The sequence below is a fragment of the Candoia aspera genome, chromosome 6 (assembly GCF_035149785.1).
Source record: "Candoia aspera isolate rCanAsp1 chromosome 6, rCanAsp1.hap2, whole genome shotgun sequence".
In the NCBI taxonomy this organism is placed as follows: Eukaryota; Metazoa; Chordata; class Lepidosauria; order Squamata; family Boidae; genus Candoia; species Candoia aspera.
In genome coordinates, this window is record NC_086158.1 from 66,937,294 (window position 1) to 66,961,422 (window position 24,129).

Genomic DNA, 24,129 nt, shown 5'->3' on the forward strand with positions numbered 1-24,129 from the left:
CCACAGCAAATAAAAATGCAACAATCTAATGCAAGACAACTCTGGCATTTTAGTTAAAAATTACATCCAAATTACTCAACAATTTTTGCAATTCCAAATTTACCTTGGCCTGCTTCTGAAGTATATCCAAACTACTGGAACTCCTCCATTCCTCCTCCCCACCCAAATTTCTTATTTTTGAATTTATTAGTGTAGCGGATGTATTGTGAGTTTTAATTTTGGCAGTCAACTCCCCATGGGACCATGATACATAGCATCTAGTATAACTTACAATGACGCTATGTTATGATGTAGTACCTTTCAAAAAGTGGCATTATGGGGAAATTAGTGTCCAGTTTCCTACAATCTGCAAATTATTTCTAATTGCTTTAAATACTCTTACAGCAATGTTTGGGCATCAGAGAGCATTCTCATGATTAAGCTCAGCCTGTGGTCACAATCATGGGAAAAATGCTGTTCACAGGGATGTCCTTCTGTTGCTTGCTCATACTTCTGTCTTGCATAAGTTGATAGCATGCATCAACATTGACCTGAATCAGCTTTGGTCACATTTACACCAATGCTTTTGCACAGTGACATGCCAAAACTGGATCAAAAGGAATTCCAGTATGTGCCGTTGGCATGCTTATAATTGGCCTAGAGAAAAGGGGCAGACATTGCTCTTTCCCTAGGATTACTTCAATATGAGAAATGCACTTTTCTGCTACATGTATATGTTTTATCATAAAAACAAAGGAATCTTTAGAACAGTGTTATTCAGACTTGGCAGCTTTAAGATGTGTGGACTTCAACTCCTTGAATGCTGGCTGGGAAATGCTGGGAGTTGAAGTCTACACATCTTTAAGTTGCCAAGTTTAAAAAAACACTATTTTAAAATGTCTTTGTGTTTAGTTCTCTAGCCAATGTATTACATTAAAAAAAAAACACCAATAGAACAGTCCATAAAATGCATATTTTCCCCTTAGTCTCTCCACCCTATACTATTCTTTCCTGGTATGTAATCTGTAAATTCACTTAACAATTTCCCTCTTCCCCCCCATACACTTGCACACATTCTCAAGACAGATGTTAACTATTCTTCAGCACTAAAATTTACTTGGCAGTGAATGTAAATGAGATGGCATTTCTTAAATCATTATTTCTTATCATACCTTGTGATAATACTGCTTAAAAACTACTTTAGCCCAGCATAACTGTTGGTTCTGGAGTTGTATTCTGTCATATGTGCCAATTTGAGGAAAGTTGCTTCAGCCCTTTTATCTCACAGTTTTTCATAAGTTTTGTTACATTCTCTTCCCCAGGATTATAACAGCCTCTTTTCTGGCCCTTTTGAATGACCTCACAATGGCCTACAAACTTGTTTAAAGCTGCCTTATAAAAAAAAACCCATTCAACAAGTGTCCACCTTTGAAACTGCTATTATCTATATCTGTCTTTTGTCTTTATTGCGAAATACTTAGCATCTATTTTCTCTAGGAAAAAAAATTCCTGTCTCAGACTCTATATTTTTCTAATCTTTTACCTGACATCTGTTTAAAATTAGTTTTCTGGTTTCCCTTTCCCAAACAAGATAGGAGTTCTTGATACACTTATTTTCTTCCCTTGTCATTTTAATTTATTTATTATAGTGATTTTCACCCTGTTCTTCAAAGAGGCTCCCACGATGGCTTACCAAATCAAGAACATACAATAAAAATGCAGCATATCAATTTAGAAATGTAAAAATATAGCCACAGCAGAATTTTACAATGATGTTAAAAACCTTTAGGAGAGATAAAACAGATTAAAAGGCCAGGAAAAAATAAGAACTTTTCATAGTGCGAAAAGGACAATTAAAGTGGGTGCCAGGTTACTTCCCCCTCATCAGAGTGCTGCTGCTAAATTTTAAAGCATCACCTCTGCACTTTAAAACATTTGCCACAGAAAACTCCTAACACTGAATTTTGCCTCAGAGATGTAGGTTCAGCATTTTGCTTAGTTTCTATATTATGCCCCTATTCATGCCAAAAAGGATTTGGTTTTGGCAAATCATGCAATTTCTCATGAAGACGGATCTTCTGACACTTGCTTTTTCCTTGTAAAAAGGTTAAGATATAAATGTAGCAAACTAACTGGAAAAATGCTTTACAAAACTGATAATATGAGAAGTTTTGGTGGGATGACAAATGCATCTTTAGAAAAATACTATGATCACATAAAAATGTAAGAGCCCCGTTAGATCAAATCAAAGGTCCTTTAAATCAAGCATCCGAGTTGGCACCATTGTCAATTGGATTTGTCTAAGAAGTCACAAATTAGGCAGGAGTCATCTCCCATGTTTCTCTGTCTTCTCATGTGCTTTTAAACTTTGTGGTTCAGTATGAACACTCCAATAAACCTATCCTCCATTGGTTTAGACCAGTCTTCCAACTGATTTCCTCCAAACTTGGTGAGACTGCAACTGTCAACAAGAATGGCTTCAAAAATCTGGATAATGTAGTTCAAGAAAATTATACGTTCTGGAATTGAAGATTCTATATTGATTATATTATCAGACCCTCCTTCTCAGAATTATTATGGAGGAGGTCTCTATTATTAGTGAATAAATGGGCATGCAACATGAGCCTAAGAATTCTTCCTCAGTAGGTCCCACCAAATTCAGAATGATTGAATAGCAATCCAAATCTAAAATTGTTTTGTTATTTCTAATATAATCATTGTTATGAATTTTGTCTATGGCCATAATACCTTTTTCCATTACTCCATCACTCACATGTGTAATTATGGCATAATTAAACTTATTTACAATTAAAGCTATGTAGTTCCATGTATCATTACTTCTGGAATTTTTCTGTGATGATGATGATGATGATGATGATGATGATGATGATGATGATGATGATAAAGGTTTCACATTGTTTAGAGGGGAGATGTGGAGGAGGGACTGGAACAGACACCAGAATTCAGTTCAAAATTATCCCACAGAGCTGTAGATAGTTAATTTATTTCAAGGCTCAAATAAATAACCATACTGTCTGGTTAGTTATTAACTCATTAATGTGTACTTTAATTTCTGGGGCTATATCAAGGTTTTGACATATTTCAAGGAGAAAGGAGATTCAGAACATTCCAAAAGGGAAGCTTAAGAAGAACACCTGCCAAATCATATACTGGCAAAAGTGTATCTTGGAACTCTATGTGCATTCAGCAGTTTGCCAAACCCAAGCAATGCTTCAAATCTGCAAAAGAATTTGGCATTGTCAGTCCAAGCAATCTCTGGTTCTTGTTGAAAAACATGACTTTTCATTCCTTTTGCTCAATTTCTGGAAGTCAAATTGATAGCCCATTTTGAAAGTGATACCGAAGGCCTTTCCTACCTATAACATTATTTTTAGTAGATTCTTAGTGGTAGTAGTAGGAAAAAATGCTTTGTTGAAATACTTAATGCTGCATGCAATATGGAAAGCACCCAATTTTAAGTCAAATGAGATTTCCAAGAGATGTGCTATCTAATTCCAATAACACAGTGGATGTGTTTTCTCCTGAAAACTTAATGACTGTTGCTGCTGATTGCTCTTTTTTACCGTACTGAAACATAACATCTGGGTACTTCTGGAGTGTTCTTGTTCCATGAGGAAAGAGTGGATGTGATATTATTCATAAACAGTTCAAGAAACTCAACTTCGGACAATGTGCAAAGCAGAACATTATTGCAGAGAAATTGCAACGTTCAAATGCCAGTTGTAATTCTGTGATTTCTGGCCCCAGAAATTTCTGATTACACAAAGGCTTAGGTCTACAAGTTACTATTTCTAAAAAAGATTTCCAGCAAAGGACTGCAAGTTCATAATCCCTCTCAGCAATATTCAGGTAGCACTTCTTCATAGACAGAGCTCTGGAGCTTCCCCTAAGGGAATTCTTTGGAGACAGAGCTCTACATGGTGTTGAAACACATAGTCTACTGACAGGATATGGTAGAGTTGTTTTCAGTCCTGTTGGATCCAAAGGTGTTCCATTTCCCTGAGAAGGTTTGAACTGGGCCATAAACTGCAACAGGCCAGAGCTAGCATAGCTAACTCTTCCTCCTCCCCTCCAGTGCTTCTAATGAGGGGATTTTAAAAAATATGCCAGTTTGGAAAGCTTGGAAAGTTTTCATAACAGATCTTCTGCTATTAAAGATGTCTTTGCTCCTCCTTAGCCACAGTTAGGATTGCAACGTTCTTAAATAACAGAGGTCTGTAAAACTGATTTAACAGATCCTTCTGCAATAGAAATGAAACAATGCATGCACAGAACCTATTCCCAAGTTTATAAACCATTATTTGTCTTGAGAAACATTATTTGAACGTGAAGAATTATTGATTTCCCCTGATTCAGAATTCAAACAGTATTCATGCATAGTCAATGGAAGTTCAAACCAATATATACATTTATATTATCAATAAATATAATATACGATAGTAGGATTCCTTGTTGGAAGAAATCATTTCAGAAATATGTAAGATTGTTTCATTTGAAAATTCCCAAAGGTTCAATATTACCAATAATTATAAGACAGATTGTTGCAATCATTCATATATATATATATATATATATATATATATATATATATATATTCAGTGCTATTTCTAGAGAATTCTCATATCCATAGCAAGCTGTCTTCTAATGAGTGAGCCCATTTGTCAACCTAGTTTAATATTATTAGTAATGGCCCTTTTCCAACTGGATCTGTGGAGGGTTAGTGTGTTGTGGGAACTCCAAAAAGGGTTTACCTGACACATTCAAACAGTTCAAGAATCTATATTTAGATCTAGCCCAAGGATCTCTAAATAGACCAGTCTTGCATAGGGTTAAACAATGCATGCTAGTCAATCATGTGACAAGAACTGTTGATCATGGTGTTAACTAACCCTTATATCTTGAGAATCATAGGCTCTCCTCTAGACAACAACCATCTCTCTGTTTTCACATGAACATGGAGAAAGTGAAAAATGAGTAAATAAATGTGGGAGGCATGTTAGGATTCCACCACCATCACCCCCCAAAATTGGTAGCCTCCCAGACTTTTTGTAATGGTTGGGAAGAACGTAATGATGCCCAGTTCAGCATAAGACCAGCTAATTGTGATTATGCACTGCTAGTGCATAGTGGTGAGTCTATTGACTGGTTGACTGGTGTAAAAGTCTGAAAAAGAATTGGAGCATTTCAAAACATGGCAAATCAACAGCAGACATTTCAGTCATATTTCTTAAATGAGGCAGGAGCCCTTCAATTAAGGGATCGGTGGAGGTTGAGTTCAAACAACTCTCAGACACCCTGCCTTAATGTATCCAATGATAAATGAGACATGGAGATTTACTTAGTTACTTATCATTGCCAAGATGTTGAATCCTAACCTTTCTTTCCTGGCACTAAACCTGATTTGTGTAAATCTTTCTTCCTCAGTCCTCAGGGGCTTGACAACTGGGAGAAGGGAAGCTTGGGCCATTTGTTGTGGGAATGGGCGCTGTAGCAAACCTGGGTCAGAGGCAGGATTCTTCCCTAAGCCTTTTTTTGGATATGCCTGTCACCCAGCTAAAGAAGGATTGCACAAAGCACATGGGAAAAATAAAAATAAAGCCCAGATAGTTACCATAATAACAGCTTGGTATAATGGGGACACACACTCTACAAACGAAAATATTACAGTGTCTTTTAAAACTGGATAATATCTAATTATCCAAGTTCATGGCTTGCAATTTAGATAGTTCTTCAAATTAGGCTGGATTAATACAGCACTTAACTGAAAGTGAAACGTGGAATTATACTTGAAGTGCCAAATAAGTTTAAATGCTGGAAACTGTATCAAGAGCAGTTGCCCCTCCCTCATACACTGTACTGATGATGACTTCATCATCTTTAATGTGCTGCCGCTAAAACTGGAAGAGTTTTAATCTCCAAGTTAATCTCCCAAGCAACTGAAACCAGCTCTGTTCCCTCCCAATTCTATACAAAGAACTAATCCACAAAGTAATTGGTTTCTCCATTAAGCTCCATATTTTCCCAAGCTTTTATTCGGCCCATCCAAAGGTCACATCAGTCAGGCAATTAAGTTCATATATCCAGATCGTGCAGTTCCTTGCTTGCTTCCTGGACCAAAAATGCAAAGCATGACTCAAGTTTGCTGGGGATACTGCAAGGCATGGCAAAGAAACATTTTCAAGCCCTCCATCCTAAAAGCTGGCAATCCCTTCCCGAGTGCCAGCTGCCATTTGAGTGCTGAACTCCAAAGCTAATATCCAAATTAAAAACACCAGTGTTTCTTTTTCTAAAATGCCCTTCCAATGTTTCCCTTCCCTTCCCTCTTCATTCCAAACTAATCATCAGCCTGAAATGTGTGGTTTATCTCCAGTGTACTGGCCCAACTGACAAAAACACTGTCATTTGCTTGCTCATCTTCCATTTTACTAGGCCCTGCGGCTTTGATTCACAGTTCAAATTGCTGTTTGAACCTTTTCCAGATATCCTCAGCATTCCCCATAATTTTTAAGGCTGGTGGGGGATTTACACATTGCAATCACACAAACTCAGCCACAGTTACTTCCATTCTACCTTCCTCTTTGCTGGAGTCAGCACTGGAATTCTCACAAGGTTTTTTACCAAGTGAGTTTGGTTTTCTATTTGTGGGCCAACATAGCATTTCAGAGGAGAGAGAGGCACCTTTTAGATAATTTAGTTACTTAGAGCTACAGAATGGCTGAGATGCTGCCTGAGAGAGACAAGGTGCATTAAGCTGTCTCAGGAACACATACAGCACAGCAAGTAAAATGCTGCTGTAGGTGATTTCTTCCCACAGTCAAAATCTTTTCTTCCCAAATTCTCTAGGGGCTGCAGTACCAGACACAGTCCTTAGCCCAGAGACTCGCCTGCCCAGTCTCTTTCTCTCTTTCCCACAGGGATGTCACGTAGCCCTTAATTTTAAATTGGGCTTTTCTTACAGCACAAAATGTGTCTTGGCTGTGTTCAGTTTTTGCTGGCCGGGGAATTCTGGGAGTTGAAGTCCACACATCTGAAAGTTGTCAAGGTTGAGAAACACTGGTATGTAGAGAGAAACATATAGAAATATTCAGTAACCTGGTGCTTACCAATAAGGTATTTGGAAGTATATAAGGAACATCAGAAGGAAGATTAGTATCCAAGTATGGCTATAGAAGAACTCGTTTTAATATCTCAGAACTGAAGAAGATAAAATGCCATCCCTGGGAACCCCAGCATGGCATCCATGGATGGCAATATATACTGACAGGCTCCCTGTCCTATCTGATTTAACATCAGGGTCCTAAATCATTAAAGGATTTAAAAGCCATTGCAAACACTTTGAAAGCTGACTGGTAACATAAATCAGTCAGTGCAATTATTTTAGGACCGGTGCTATGCAAATCCAAGTCGTCCTTAAAAGCAATCCTGTGTATTACAATCATCCAAGTGGAAGGTTACCAGAGCATGGACTATTGTGGCCAGACCATCCATGTCCAGGAAGAAACACAGCTGCCATATCAGAAATAATTGTCTGAGCCACCCGTACCATTTATGCCTTGAGTGACAGAGATGATGCAGAGACAGTCGTCACTGTTCAAAGTTATGACCGTGCTGGAAAAAGTGATTTACGGCCAGTCCTCACACTTACAACTATCACAGCATCCCTACGGTCACATGATCAAAATTTGGGCACCTAGCAAATGGCATGTACTTGCAATGGTTGCAGTGTCCCAGGGTCACCTGATCACCATTTGTGACCTTCCCAGCCAGCTTTCAACAAGCAAAATCAATGGAGAACTGTGTGATTTGCTTAATGACCACTGCAAAAAATGTCAAAAAATTGAGTGCGGTCATGGAATGCCTCACTTAACAATCACACCACTTAACTATGAAGTTTCCAGTCTCTAGTGTGGTTGTAAATTGTGGACTACCTGTACAGAATCAGAGAGATGACCTTGAGGGAAATATGTAACCATTATATAAGCAAAGAGGAGTGAAGCATTGCTTAAGTCCTGGAAACAAGGTAGTATTCAGAAGATACTCAGGCTGGTTCCTCTCTGATTCACTGGGATATAAAGCACAATCAGCCACCACAATTCTGTTATTATAGCCTATCTCAATAAAGCATAGCTCTAGTCTTCCTATTGAATCTGTTTCCATTCTCAAGGACTGACAACAATCTTGCAATATATATGTGTATGTGTGTGTGTTTACAGATATATGCATGTGTCTGTGTGTATCTATTTTTCTGGGAGGGGATAGATATGTCTCTGTGTCTGTGTGTGTATAAACACACACACAAACAGAGATCCTCTCCTTTTTGAAATGATAGGCTTCCAGAAGAGCACTGTAGTTGCCAATGCAGTTACATTTTCACAAAAATTACATTTAAAAGCAAACCTATTGGGTTATTCATTACAACAGTTGAATGCAGAAAAAAGAACAGGAGGGAGGGTAAAGTAAAGGTAAAGTTTCTGATGAGTGGGGAGTTTTCATATTCCTAAGTTTCCAGACAAAATTTGAGGTTCTCCAGCACAAAAGGGAAAACAAAATTATTTTCAGGAAAACTAACTGAAATCCCTTGTGTGTCTGTTTGTGTGCTGCACAACCTTAAATACCATATAATAGTACTTTCCAAACAGTAGCTATTGCAATATGTGAGTTCCCAATAGGACTTCAATGTCTTTTTGCCAATCATTGACCAGAAATTCCAACAGTCAGGCCAGGAATATAAAGAATGCATTTCCTACAGTAAGTCTCATAGTGCTAAATAATATGAGTACCCTTGGCACCTGATCTATTTTTAAGGTAGCCCAAACTCCCTCGCATCCCAAATATTGCAAGGGTTCTGATACCATCTTTGCAAATAGTAGTTTTTTTATAGAGATGTCAGTTTTTCACTGGATCCTTCAGCTTGCTTCATATTATTCACTTATCTCTCTAGGTACCAATGGGGAGAATGGAGAAAGTGTGTTAAATAGCACACAACTGTGAGAAAGCATTTAGCTATTTAATTTTTTTAAGGATACGCCTCCCTTTGAAACCCAGGATTTCCAGGGCAGCTTACAACACACCAAAATAACAAAATTCAGATTCAAAGCCATCTTTAAAATATACTATAAAACACAATAAGTAAACACAATACAGTAATAATATAAATAGTACAAGCTGTGCCTAGAGCATTTATGTTTAAAGTTAGTACACTAATTGATTGAAACACTTGAGAGAATGAAGAACAAGTTAATTTGGTGCCAAAAAGACAATAAAGGCCATTCCTGGAGCGTTCACCGTATCTCAGTATGGGAAAGAAGTTGGAGTGAAGCTTCTGAAGGTGAGTTTAAGATACAGATAGGAGATGTGGCTGGTATCTTGTTCAAACAGACTACAACAATGTGCAGCTGTGTTTCACAATTTCTCAAGGGGTAGGGGAACCTGGAAGCGGTTCTGAGTCCGGCCTTATAGAAAGTTGCATTTACAGGAAGGGAAGCAATCCACAGTACAGTGGGATGAGGACCTGTACATCCTGACTCACTAAATCTGAGCAGAATAGTTACCTCTTCACTAGTCACCTTCTACAGAAAAGGCTGCCATGATGTTATTCCTCTCTGCTGGACAAACTCCTGTGAGAGCTGCTTCTCAGACTGATTAGAAGTCAATTAGTTGTTTTCAAAACAATCAACAGATGCAGTATGCTTGTCCTTCACAGAGAGATAAGCCTTTTTCCATTTACAAAGTGTGTAGGAAAGAGAAGCAGAACCCTCCTGTCAAATTTGCCTATAGATAAGCTTCTCATTGGAAAGTAGAGTATTGGCTGGAATTCTTGTGTTATAACCTTAAATCCTTCTCAATAAATATTACTACTCAGATTTCATAGAGACACCTTTCTTGGGATTCCAATCCAGACAACTACTAGAAGCTTAACACATCCTGCAACCACTAATTTAGCAAATAATGACTCCCCATTTGAAAGGTGTCCACCCAATCTGAATGTAAGACTCTTCAGGGCCTTAGATGGGCTGATTCCCAAGAGAAATGTTAGTTAAAACACTGGCTCTGTTTACACCAATAAACTTAATTACAGACTAGCTAGGCATATTTTTAATTACAAACTAGCTAGGCTGGGGCGTAGTGGCTCAGTGGTTAAGATGCCAGGCTTATTGACCGGAAGGTTGCAAGTTCGGCGGTTCAAGACCAGAGTGGCGTGTGACGGAGTGAGCTCCCGCACTCGCCCCAGCTCTTGCCAACCTAGCAATTTGAAAGCATGTAAATGTGAGTAAATAAATAGGTACCGCTTCGGCGGGTAACAGCATTCTGTGACTGTCATGCTGTCCCCATGACCGCGGAAGTGTCTTTGGACAACACTGGCTCTTCGGCCATGAAACGGAGATGAGCACCCCTCCCTAGTGTCAGACACAACTAAACGGGAACCTTTACTTTTACCTTTTAGGCATATTTTAAGATAGGGTGTTCTGCAAATTTAGTCTGTGGTTTATTTGTCATGTGAACCCAAATTTTGGGTTCATAGACTAAACCATTGTTCAAATAACCATGGATAATCATGTCATACAAATCCAGACTTCTCAGTGTCTCTGTAGTTGCATTTATTTGTTAAATTAAGCATTGTACTTACCTTGATTCTCTAAGTACAAATGCTCAACTTTTTAAGGGAAAGTAGTTGCTTCAACTACCCTTCATAGTGAGATTTAATGCAGCTTTTTTTTTCCACTAAAATTTCAGAACCGGTATACTGTTCACTCTTGAGAACATCAGAAAAGATTCTGGGCACGGTTGCCTTTCCCATTATCGGGAAGCCTGTTCATGTGCCCTTAGCAATTGCTGATCTGTGGAATCGAAGGGTGATGCTTTTCATTCCATTATTTCTACTAGCCTTCATAAGCCAGTACTGTATGACTGTCTAGTTACAGAACATCACAAAGGGCACGCTCTCTGCACAAGTATGAGGACTAAACACCAAGGCATCTCAATACCATAACTTTAACTGTACTTCTACTTGGATCTCAGGCTGAGCATTGCTTTGTCTTGTTTTCTCAACCTTGGAGTATCTTTATCATTGTCCAGAATACAAAAACAGTGTGAAGCCTGCAAAGTTTCAGACAAATTGATGCAGCAATTTGAATAATTATGAATAAACAAAATATTCTGAGATTTATAGATCTGCGTGAGTGTCTGTGCATGTAGCTTCCTACTTAACCTGCCTTAAAATACAAATCTGAGAAATCAAAAATATCCATTTACTTAGAACACTGGCGAATGCCCATGTTCTTTGTTGTGGGCATTCTGATCCTAACAGCAGAGTCTTATACATGTGTACTTAGAAGTAAATCTCACTCTCTTCAATGGGGCTATTCCCAGACTGTTGCCTGTAACCACACATAGTTAGTGTTACCAACCTCTATTGTATGAGCTTTCTTCTGGTTTCCAAAGCCCAATCCCAGATTTTTCTTGAAGAGAGGTACTTGGTATCCTTCCTTTGTTCGGAACCAGAAAGTGACTCTATGTAGCTTTGTGCAAGGGAGACACAAAGTTCTATGGCAGGGATGGACAACCTTTTAAGGTGCTAGATGCTACTGTGCATTTTTCTTTTATTTAATTTTGAGGGCCTGGGCTGCCATGACATCTGTGATGTCACACTGCCAACTCCTCTTTGGAAAGAAGAGGGAGAAATTTTCAATATGTTGTAGAACCTTCACACTGAAAGGGTTCTGTTCTCTAGGGAGAGAAAAGAGGGAGTTGAGTCTCTCTTGGTTCCTGTGAGCAAGATGGCAGCCATTACTACAAGATGAAAGCCCCACTTTTTTACATGTGCTGCATATGCAATGGACATAAAAAAGGATGAGGCTTTAATCATGTAGTCATATCCCCCATCTTGACCTTTCTTGACACATCTGTCCTGCAACTGTGGACATCCCCTACCAGGAAGTTAAAGAGAGTTAGCTCAAGCTTTCCAACGTGCAGACTTTCTCAATAGTCTTGCATATACTTGATGCACAAAAACAGTACCTTCAATCCGATGGTGTTATGGACAATATTGACTCTCCTTTGGAGGGTGAAGATGCAGACCTTATAAACTCTCAGCCTAGAGAACTGGGTGGTAATCACACATCTGAAGCAGTTTCCAGAGACAATGGAACAGATGGGGGCTGACTCAGATGAGGGGCCAGATCCTAACAGGGTGCCAAGCCTAAGAACTCTCTCAATAGCTTTGCATATACTCAGTGCACAAAAGCTGGCCTTCCATAAGCTAAGGAGGGTGGAGCAAAGAAGATCAGCCCATCTCCTCAAGCAAATAGGGCAACAAGGCTTCAAACTAAACAATGTCAACAACTCAAGTAATATAAGCTCTCTTACCTCTATTGAAAACTCTTCTCCTGTTTTGAATCCATGTTCCTGCAGTACCATGTTCAAAGTCTATCTTGCTTCTTGCCCTGCATTTGGACCCTTAGTTTGATTCTATGACCAGTTTGTGGAAGCCTCCTGCTCTAGATCTTTGGATTGCTTCAGATTACTCTCATGTCTCTGCCTCTGAACACCTGCTACTAGCAACATGTGGACTGTTGCAAGGCACACATAAACTCTTTATTTATTTATTTATTTATTTACTTACTTACTTACTTACTTACTTACTTACTTACTTACTTATCAACTTTGTCACCACCCATCTCCTCTGAATGGAGAGACTCTGGGTGGTTTACAGCATAAAACAATAACTATACAATAAAATTCCAATATAAAATATAGACTAAAACAATTTTAAAAACTACCAAATATAATAAAATCCCGATGGCTATGGTCTCATTCAGTCCTTGTGTAGGAGGGGCACTTCAAGGCACTAGCCAACCCCAATTTGACTATTCTCCTCCCTGCCCCTAGCCCGATGGCAGAGCCAGGTCTTCAATTCCCTCTGGAAGGTTAGGAGCGATGGGGCTAATCTCACCTCTGGGGGCAAGATGTTCCAAAGGGTGGGCACCACTGCAGAGAAGGTGTGCTTCCTGGACCCCGCCAGATGGAATTCTCTTGCAGACGGGGTCTGCAGCATGCCCTCTCTGCATGACCGGGTGGGACGGGCGGATGAAGTGGGGAAGAGGCAGTCCCTCAAGTAACCCGGTCCCATGCCATGTAGGGCTTTAAAGGTGATAACCAACACCTTGAATTGGACCCAGAAGCAAATTGGTATCCAGTGCAGCTCGCGAAGCAAAGGTGTTATATGTGCCCTTCTAGGGGCATGAAAAATAGCCCTCGCGGCCACATTCTGGACCAGCTGAAGCTTCCAGATACTCTTCAAGTGTAGCCCCATGTAGAGCACATTGCAATAGTCTATATGGGAGATAACAAGGGCATGAGTGACTGCCCGAAGGGCCTCCTGATCCAGGAAAGGGCGCAACTGGTGCATAACATGCAGCTGTGCAAAGGCCCTTCTGGCCACGGCTGCCACCTGCTCTTCGAGCAGGAGCCGTGAGTCCACAAGGACCCCCAAGTTATGCACTGGGTCTGTCTGGGGCAGTGCAACCCCATCCAGAGCCAAAGATGACAAAGTCCCGGATAAGCCCCTTAACCCACAGCCACTCTGTCTTACCAGGGTTCAGCCAAAGCCTGTTATTCCCCATCCAGACCCCCACAGCCCCCAGACACTCAGAGAGGGTGGTCACGGCATCACTTACTTCACCCAGGATGGAGATGTACAATTGAGTATCATCAGCATACTGATGATACCTCATCCCATGGTGACGGATGATCTCACCCAGCGGTTTCATGTAGATGTTAAATAGGAGAAGAGAGAGAACCGAACCCTGTGGCACCCCACAAAGGAGGGGTTGAGGGTCGAATCTCTCCCTATCGCCACTGATTAGGACCAGCCCTGGAGGAAGGAGGTGAACCAGTGCAGAACCACACTGCCCACCCCCAACTCCCTGAGCCAACCCAAAAGGATACCATGTTTGATGGTATCAAAAGCCGCTGAGAGGTCAAGAAGAGCAAGGATGGATGCACTACCCCCATCCCGCTCCCACATAAGTGCGACCAATGCCGTTTGCATCCCATATCCGGGCCTGAAACCTGACTGAAAGGGTTCTAGATAATCCGTTTCCTCCAGAACCCTCTGGAGCTGCAACGCTACCACTTTCTCAACCACCTTCCCCAAAAAGGGGAGGTGGGAGACTGGATGAAAATTATCCAGTACAGTAGGGTCCGGGGTTGGTTTCTTGAGGAGGGGTTGTACCAGCACCTCCTTAAAGGGAGTTGGGAACACCCCCTCCCTCAAGGATGTATTGACCATTGCCTGGGCCCAGCCACATGTCACCTCCCAAGCTGCCTTCACCATCCAGGAGGGGTATGAGTCTAGATGACAAGTGGTGGCATTCATAGTCCAGAGAATCCTGTCCACTTCCTCGGGTCCAACAGGATCAAACTGTTCCAGATAACATGGTAAGTATGCTCCCTTGGTATCTCCACAGACCATGTGTCATGCTTGGAGTCTAACGTAGAGCGGATCTGAGCAATTTTGTTTTGCAGATGCTCCGAAAACTCCTCTGCATGGCCCTGTAGGTGGGTCACTGCGCCCACCTTTCCCAAAAGGGATTGAGTAATTTTAAATAGAGCCATTGGGCAGCATTCTGCAGATACAGTAAGGGCGGAGAAGTATTGGCACTTCGCCGCTCTTATCACCACCAGGTAGGCCTTAATAGCGGCTCTAACCAGTGTTCAGTCAGATTCGGTCTTTGTCTTCCTCCAGCGGTGCTCTAGACGTCTCTTAGTCCTCTTAAAAACCCTCAGCTCCTCTGTAAACCACGGGGAGCACCGGGTATGATGAAGCAAGAGAGGTCACACAGGCGCAATCCTGTCCAAGGCCCCCAGCTGCCTCCCTAATTGCTTTCTGTCTATATACCTGCCTTATTACTGGCTATTGTCAAAGATTTACAATGCATAAAGACGTTTAGACCTGCAATTGCCTTCTGTTCTGTTTGCGTTAGCGTGCATAAGAAAGATGGTTGGTAAATTTGATGCTAGTTACCAAGTGGCCAGGCAACAGCAGGGCACCAATAGAGGTAGGCCCGTTCAGGGAACAAGCCATGCAAGAACTATTGGAACTCTATTTTGATGCCATAGGGTATAATAACAGAATCTTGAAAGCTTGTTAGGGTTTCCCCCTCTTATAGCAAACAGAATCAAGGCAGGGTTATCTTGAGTTTCTTTCTTACCCCCTCTTCCATCCTAAGCTGACATTTACTTAACATTCTTGTATTCCTTCTTCCAGGTTACCTCCATAGTCCTCCACAGCTATCATCCTCTTGTCATTCTCTGGAACATAGAGATCCTGATTGCTGCTAAGACAAACAACAAGGAATGGATAAATTACCAAAATAGCTCCTGATTCTTTTTTTCTTCTTCTTTTTAGTTTCCTTTCCCAAGGCCTGATAAAGTGATTCCCTGGATGGACACTAGGATTATCAGTATCTCTCCTCTTTCCATTTAAGGGGAACTTGGAGGGAAATCTAAACATCTTTAAAGCTCTGAACTGAATCTGAAACCCTGGAACCAGTATAGTCTCTTTCAAAGTGCTTCAAATCTTATCACCCTCATTTTTAAGCTGTTTGAAATATCCTTAGGGTATAATTAGTACAATATAGTCATACTGATTATACCCTAAATGCAAGTGAAGTATATTACACAAGGCAACAATGGAAACATATGGTTATTTCTTATTTCATTCCATTCACTTACATCCATAAACACAGGTATTTGACTTTGCAAGGAAAAAAACAGTTCTTTCAACCATCGTAAATAGTGAGATCGCATCCTGGGCAACAATTTCTTATAATATACTGAAATTACATTTTGAAAAGACTTAGAATAAAGTGTCGTGATCCATCATGGTGAAATAAGAGCTTCCTTCAACTGATAGCAGCTGATTGGTACCCTTAACAGTTCATTTCCAGGATTGTGTTTTTGTGAGTTTGGAAAACTGAAAACTTATCTTTCTTTCTGAAATGGCTTAAAATACTTCATGACTTCTTGCTGAATGCCTTCTGTTATCTAAACTGTCATGCAGTCTAAGTCCAAATTCATGAGTAAAATGTCTCTGATCATCTAAAACAATGTTTCATATGGATGCATTTTTAAAAATGATACAAAACAGATTAGACATGCATACTTACTTCAGAAGAAACTAATGACGTGAATTGGTATTTTTCATTCAAAATTTGTCAGTTACCTTAGTAAGAAATTACTCTTTTCATAGTTGGGACTTGTTAAATCACTGAAGGCAATGTTATACATATTTCTACATTTATAGATATTTTTATCTCTGATTCTGATTCTTTTTTCACCTTGCCCCAGACGTTTTAAGAGGATAATTAAACTGCACTGTACCACACATGCATACACACACACACACACACACACATTCCTAAGAAAACATGTTGTTTACTATATCCACCAGAATCTCATAATCAGGTGAAAATATCCTTTGCCCCATACTTTCCTCTCTGAAGTCCATAACGTGGTCCTGAAAGCACAAGGCTTAGTAAATCACAATTATGGCAGTTCAGCCAGCAGAACTGAAACCAGTCCTGGACATCAACTTCTGAAAATTGTTCTTTTCTGTTTTGTGGAACCAATGTAGTTTTATAAACTTATTCAAAGATTCATGATTGTTGCAATGCCTAACACATGAAGACTTCCTTCACTCATTCTAGTGTCATGAACAGAATTGTTCTAGATATTGACATGAATGAAGAAGCCCCTGCTCCCAAAACAGGCATTGGGACCCGTTGACACTTCATCTGTAATATTTCCCTTACCCTTTTTTAACAAGTAAGGCATTTTTAAATGATTGTGCCACTTTTGTTATCCAGTGTGCTGTAGGGCACAAACAAAAAAAGTTTATATAAAATGCATTGTTTTCAAAACCCCACATGAAAAACAGCATTGGCTCCATAGAACTGGACCCAAGAATTTTCAGCAAACCATATCACTTGATTATGCAAGCCTGCACCATGTATTTCACATGTTTAAGCAGTTATGTGCTATCTTAAGTACTATTTAATTAATGTAGAGTGTGACCTTATTTCTATTATATTCAGTGTTGATGCCTGAAGATTGATACATCTAGATCAACATTATCCTTAGCACCAGATTGATTAAACTCTTACAAGCCTTTTGACAAGACACAAAGAATCTGACTCAAAGAGGCCCTGCTTTGGAAAATTATGCAGTATTGGTTGAACAACCAAAGGAGCATGCTTCTAAAATGGGCCAGGACTTAGGCAAAGCTGGAGGAACATACTATGTTTCCTTTTAAGACATGCATTTCCATACTTCAATCTTTTATTTTTTATCCATATACATGCATTTGGAAGTGACTAATTTGTTTTATATATTCATATTTATGGGCCTTGCCAGGCACAGCCAAATAATGGGGCTTGGGATTTCTTCTGCCCTAATTTACCCCACCAAAACAAACAAACACATTAAAAAGGCCAACAATGGCACTTGGAAAGCCATTTATACACCTTGCCTCTCCCTAGTTCTTCTCACCACTGACATTCTATCACCCATTGGAGAATATGTAATTCTTCAATTGCTCTCTCTCTACCCCATCTCTTTTTCAAGCCCTACTTCACCTTCTTGTCTGTCCTTCGTACTCCACAAATTTCCTTGGGCTGAAGAATCCAACTGTGTTAACTCCCTCAGTAGGAAACACACATTTCATCCTGACAACATAGACTATATAAAACTCAGAAGCCAAGGACACCTGAGACAACTCCTTTTTCCTGGAGGCCACTTAATGCTTCTCCCCAGGAAGAGAGAGAATAATTGCTATCTTGGGCAGGCAGGCAAGCAGGCATTCTCAGAAGTCCCAAGTGTGGCTGCATTACTTGGCCAACTAACAAAATGCATGCCCTTCTGTAGGGTTCTGCCAGATGTCAGGAGCAGTGCACAACTGCCAGAGGGCTAAGCACAGGACAGGCAGAGTGGGTGGGATGGGAACTGACTCTCAAGAGGCTCCAGAGAGAGAAGGAACTAGAAACAACCACTTAGCATCTATTTAGAGCCTGGGAGCATTTGTGAAAGACATCCCCATTACCGTTGAAAAGATGCAAATTTGGTGAAATAATCAGCTGTATGGCTTCAGGCTGTTTCTGAAGTATCCTGATTCTTTACCACAGTGAAAGTATTATTATAAGATACACAGCAAGGCCGAGTTCATGTTGCTCAGAGGTAGCCCCTAACCAAACTCCACCAAGGGTTGTAAAAGGAGATTTGTTATCCTGGGAAACATTGATATTTCCGCCAATGAGATTTAAAAAAAAAAATGGGGGGGGGGCAAGAATCCTTAAGGCAGGTTACAGGGTTGCCAAACAAGAAAAAGAGAAAATGAAAAAGCACAGCTCACAGGCATAATGACAAAGGAAAACTCCTTGTTTGTGAATGTTTAGAAGCCATCCAGCACGTCTGTTGTCAAATCACTGCAGAATATGTCAATTAAGGCTTCGGATCTCATATCAGGTTCTTCTTATGGGGAGCCACTGAGTTACATGTGACATATGAAAAGCTAAACTATATTTTATGTTAAGAATACATGCAGAGAAGAAGAAGTAATTAAAAAGAATTCTGTTTTGGAGATAATAGCTTTGTTTGCTGTATAAAATGAAACAATGCCCTATACTGTATTTTTCTCCCCCTCATTGCCACATTTTATTAAGTTTATGTAGTTAAGATTTTCAACTTTTTTTTTTAAATAGCTTTGATACAGTACATATGAAAGTTTAATACATTCATTCCCCCTGAAATATCACTGTTTTTAGCTGTTACTTTAAATAACTCAACTACAGTATGTTTAAAAGTCCACAGTTCTGCAGATTAAAAAAGATTCTATTTAGGGAAAATAATATTTCCTAGGATTTACTATAAGAATTGTAGTATTAAATTACTGTGTGGTGACCCAGAGCAAATTTAAAATATCTCTTTTAAAAAACAACAGTCTGTATAGTGGTTGGTTAGAAGGTCGTTACAGAATTATTGAAAGAAGCATACAGTATGTTTTGTATTTATCTACCTTTATTTTTTCAGTGACTTGAAGTCTGAGGAAAAAAACCCCCAAATCCTACAATAGTTCATAAATTTGAAAGAGAGAAAATCATGAAGTTCTATAGATATTGTTTTGCTTATGTATTATATATATTCTTTTGCCAGGCATTTTTCCTCAGTGGACAGATATTCCATGCAGTTTCAGAAAAACTTATTGGGAAAAGCCATTGTAACAAATGGCATTACTAGTCTGTGCAGATAATATGTCACACAAAAAAGAGGAGAAAAATGAGAAAAAAAATTCCTTGCCTAGTGTCTTTTCAAGCCTCCATTTCCTTTCCCATTTTTCTATAGCAACATAAAAGGCACTGTTATGACAAGTACTCTGGTAGCTATTCTTTCATTTATAATTTAACCTCAGCCTATGTAACCTAATCAGAAAAAAAGAAATGTGCAGCATGATTACAACAACAATCCGACACAGAGGAGCTTCTCTAACAACCAAAAGCAGTACAAGAAGCTGAAAAATCTGTAAGAAGAAGGGAGGGAAAAAATAGCAGGCAAATCTGGAAATCTGTGATATTTCTTTAACACTTCATTTTAAAATTACCTAATTGTGTTTTTAAGCTTCGGTTCCTGTAATTTTGCAAGATGAGGCATTCCAGTGAGAAAACATATGGTAAGGGATTTTTAAACCACATAGCTAGAGTGCATCATAGACTTATCTGCTGCTTTAGTGTCACAAAAATCCACCACCGAATTTATCCAGTCACCCATTAAAGAAAGAAAAGAATTAAAAGCAAAAGGGCTTGTACAGAATCACTGCTCTAAAACTATTAAAAAGGCTAATCCATGTTCAAACCAGCATTATAAATAGATCTTTTATCACAGGAAGATTCATACCAATTATATAGCTCAGAGTCCTTTATCTGAAATATCATATTCAGTATCCTAAACGTTCTCATTATGCTTGACTTATGGGGAATATCTAAATGAAATAAAATTTGACATAGCCTTTAAACTAAAATTAGTCCTTTTATATAGTGACCCACTTTCCCAATAAAAACAGAAGCCTTTATATGCACTTTTTAGTTGCCAAAGCAAATAGTAAGGCATATATTATTTTGACACACATTGAAAACCAGTTGGCTTTCAAGGATATATTTTACCCAGAAAAAAACTGAACCAGCACTTTCAAGTACTAGAGATATAAAGATATGATAGTGACAAACTTCAACATTTGTATGTCAAATCAAGAAAGAGACACTAAGCACTTTGAAAATATAATAGTTATTATAGGACAGGTTTCAAAATTAGAATAATGCTGTCTACAAAGTTTTGTAAAACCCACAGCTTCTGAGGACATTTTGAGTGAACAAAGGACACTGTTGGGAAGTTAAGATCAGATACCTCTTTAAGCAGATTATCATCATGATGAATCTGGGTTGGTTTTAGGAAACATATACATGCTATATAATAAGTATAGCACTGAATAGCATACCTAAGGGCAATGCTATAAAAAATTACTAGGCACATAATTGGCAATTTGTCCCTAATATTAAATATCTTGGAAATAAGAACTAACAGATTTTTTTACATCAAAGGATAACCTTCAAATTTGTCTGTTAATAGTGGTAGGGATTATTATATTAGCTTAAAACAAGTATCTAGGAAATCCTGTCAAATATTTTAAAGTCTCTGCATTAAGTAATCTCCAGGCAGACACAATGTGCAACGTTTTTGAGTGTCTTATAAAAAAACAGGAAAGGCCTGGAGTTAATTTCTACTTGTAAAAGGACTTCACCTCCTTCAAGTGCTTGAGAAAATTAAATAAGCATCTTTTTCTCTATTTTTCCTACATAAAATAGATTCTGTAAATAAGGTTCAAAATCTTACTTGAATAATATTTTTATTAGGCTCAACCAAAATATCACAAGAGAATGTTGGTCCTAATAAAGATGTTATCCAACAATGGGTTTTGGATTTTTTCATGGCTCAATTTAGCTATGACTGCTTTATCTGAAAAAATGTGGATATCAATCTAGAAATAATGTTCATCATACTAACAGGCTTGGTAATTATTGGAATTTTCAAACTAGATCAGATCTCTTTCAAGTGTGAATATTCCCTACATTTTTCTGGAATGGGTGTTTTTTGTTTTGCTTTGTGTTCACATTGGGGCACTTTTGAAGAGGAAAAATAGCCCTCCTCTTCTGTTTTACTATCACATGTGCATGTCTTTTTCCAATGCAGTACTCTGAATGTAAGGCCTGACACTTGTATAAGTAATTAATCTTGATAATGAGTGCAAAAAAGAAAAAAAAAACCCTAATTAGGGAGAGAGTCTACAAAATTTAAAGCATATAAAGTTTTTTTTTTTGTTTGCTTACCTTATTAAGTTAAATATCTGCCTGAATTAATCACTAATGAAAGTAATGAAGGATCAGGAGCAGTTGCCTAATAACAGCTGGGTCAAATGCATTTTGCTTGGTACCAAATCATTGGTCTGAGTAAGCTAAGTTGCTAATCAGAGATGTGAAAATCTAAGCATTTACCAAGGAGTAAGTTTCACTGAATTAGCAGTACTCAAGGTTAAATCTGCATAGGATCCAACTGAACATAATTTTCTTTTGCTTATTTTCCTCTTCTTGTCTTTACAGAGTAAAAACGTATTTACATGTATTCATTTAGTAAACAATTAAGCAGAATTATATGATTACATATGGAACATAGGCATTTAAAACAACTTACATGAGTGCCTTGTTTGAAAATTCATGACTGGTTAATTAATTCCATCCATTTTTATCACCTTGTAGAACAATTCTGGAAGAACCCACAATTATTTCTATGTAAACTTTACTGCATTTTGGTTTTTTAAGTATGACTAAAATATTTAGATGTTATGTTCTATATACATATGCAGAGTAAACTTAGGACTGCTAAAAATTTCTGGATAAAATTATATGTTATATTGTTAAAAACAAATAAACCATGTTCTTGATTCATTATTCAGATCATAAATATCTGCATTTGCAAATGTCAGCTGTGTTCATTGTTACATCCATTTAAATGTTTATGCAATGTATAACAATTCTGCAGATTCCAGTTTGTATTTCATATGTGTTTGACAGAAGGTGAGGGCAGACAAAAGTCTGGATTAAATAAGCTTCCCATTTCTTTTTCATGTATACTTAGGGTAGGATATATGTTTTTTTTTTAATATTGACTGCAATCAATTTCTTATTTAAAACATTAAAAAGCAATTTAGGAAATCTTGTGTTTTAGTGTTCAGATGCTGCTGTCACATAGGAGAGAAGAAAAAGATTTTGGGTGTCTCAGCGTGTGTGTGGGGAGGCTGTTTAGAAAGGATGGATATCATAGAAACAAACCCTACAGAAAAGTGAGAATCACTTTAGCATATTCACTTGGTGAGTTCATAAATGAATGTGAATAAATGCTGCCTTGAATGAATATGAGAAAGAATCTCTTTGAATCATGGGCAGGATTTTCTTTCAGTGGTAAAATGTAAGTCTAACTGGCATTTTCTATTTGTATTTCTATATTTAGCATCCATCTTCACATGTGCAAAACACATTCTCTCTCTCACACACACACACACACACACAATTCTGTACCTGTGTGAGTAAGGCCATTTCCTCCCTGTCCTCAACATGAGGAGTGATAACCTTCCTGAAGATACTCTGTCAGGACATCTGATGTTGAGAAAACAACCAGCTACTTCCATTTTGATCTGTTTCACTGAATACTTTATGATAACTCAGCCACAAAGAATTCAGTTGTAATGCTGGTTTTAAAAAAAAATATCAGTTTTTTCAGAAGATTATATTGAAGCAAGCACTGCAATAGTTGTAATTGTTTCAATAAAAGGATGTGGTGTTGTGGAAAAAGTCCCCCTTTAAAAATAAAGAGCAGGCAAAAAAAAAAATCAATGTTATAATCCATAGTCCAGAATGGGGGCAAGTTTTCCTGTGATCAAACACAGCCTGTTACATCTTGAACTCCCCTAGCCTTTGTTAGATGACGACATGTAATAGATCAAAGATGAATACAGTGTGTGTTTTAGTGTTACTGCACAGTCCCGTCATATGCTAAGCCTTTTGAGAAGTGGGCTATAATTCTAATTTACTTTAAATGAACAGTAAGTCTGTTAAAATGACAAGGTCTATATATCAGCAAATGAACTCCGTGCTCTGTTCATGTGACTTGCTGAGACAAAATCGTAAGACACCCAGCGCATACAACAATGGTGCAGTATCTAACACTTGGCACAAGGCAAATCTCTGCTGCAAATGTATTCACTTCCTGTTTAGCCACATCCTTGTGGCATATAAAAAATCATGCCTGGAACACAGGGAACAGACCGTGGTCAAGCAGCAGTGCTGCCGAGCAAGCTGAACAAGGATGGTGATCATTCTTTTGAGGAACTCTCTGGTGTGGCTGTGAAGTAATCCAATCTTAGGACCACAGGGAGGAGCTGTGGTTCTGTTCTGAGCTGTTGAAGCCAGTGGGGAAAATATACTCTAGCAAGGGAAAAAAAACTGATGGTAGGAAGGGAAAGGTAGGATTTTATAAGTTCCTGAATTTTATGACTGCACTGCAACAGTGGAATGTCCACTCAATCTGTTGAGAAGTTAGCACGGCAAACATGCATTGGGCATATTAAATACAGGACGAAATGGTGTAGTGAATATTTATTAGCAAAAATATAGGTTCTCAAAAACAGAAATAAAACAAGGTAACAGATGAAGGGAAGAAGAGATTTAACACTGAAATAAATATCAGAGGTGCAAAGAAAAGGGGTAAAATATATAGTGTTCAAACAAAGCTGTGAATTGGGCCCAGATTTAATGGTTCCCTAAGGACAAAAAGGTTGGACAGACTGTTGGAATTGAGATACTACTTTTAGTACACAGCCCCTGTAATGCTGTCAGCTTTATTTCCTTTGACAAATGTGAAATAAAATTTGTCAAAGTTAGAGCTTGGTAAGTTTGCTATTGAAAATTCAATTGGTAATAACTAGTATAGCCCGGCACTCTGGAGATTTGTAAGAGAAAGGGATGTTTA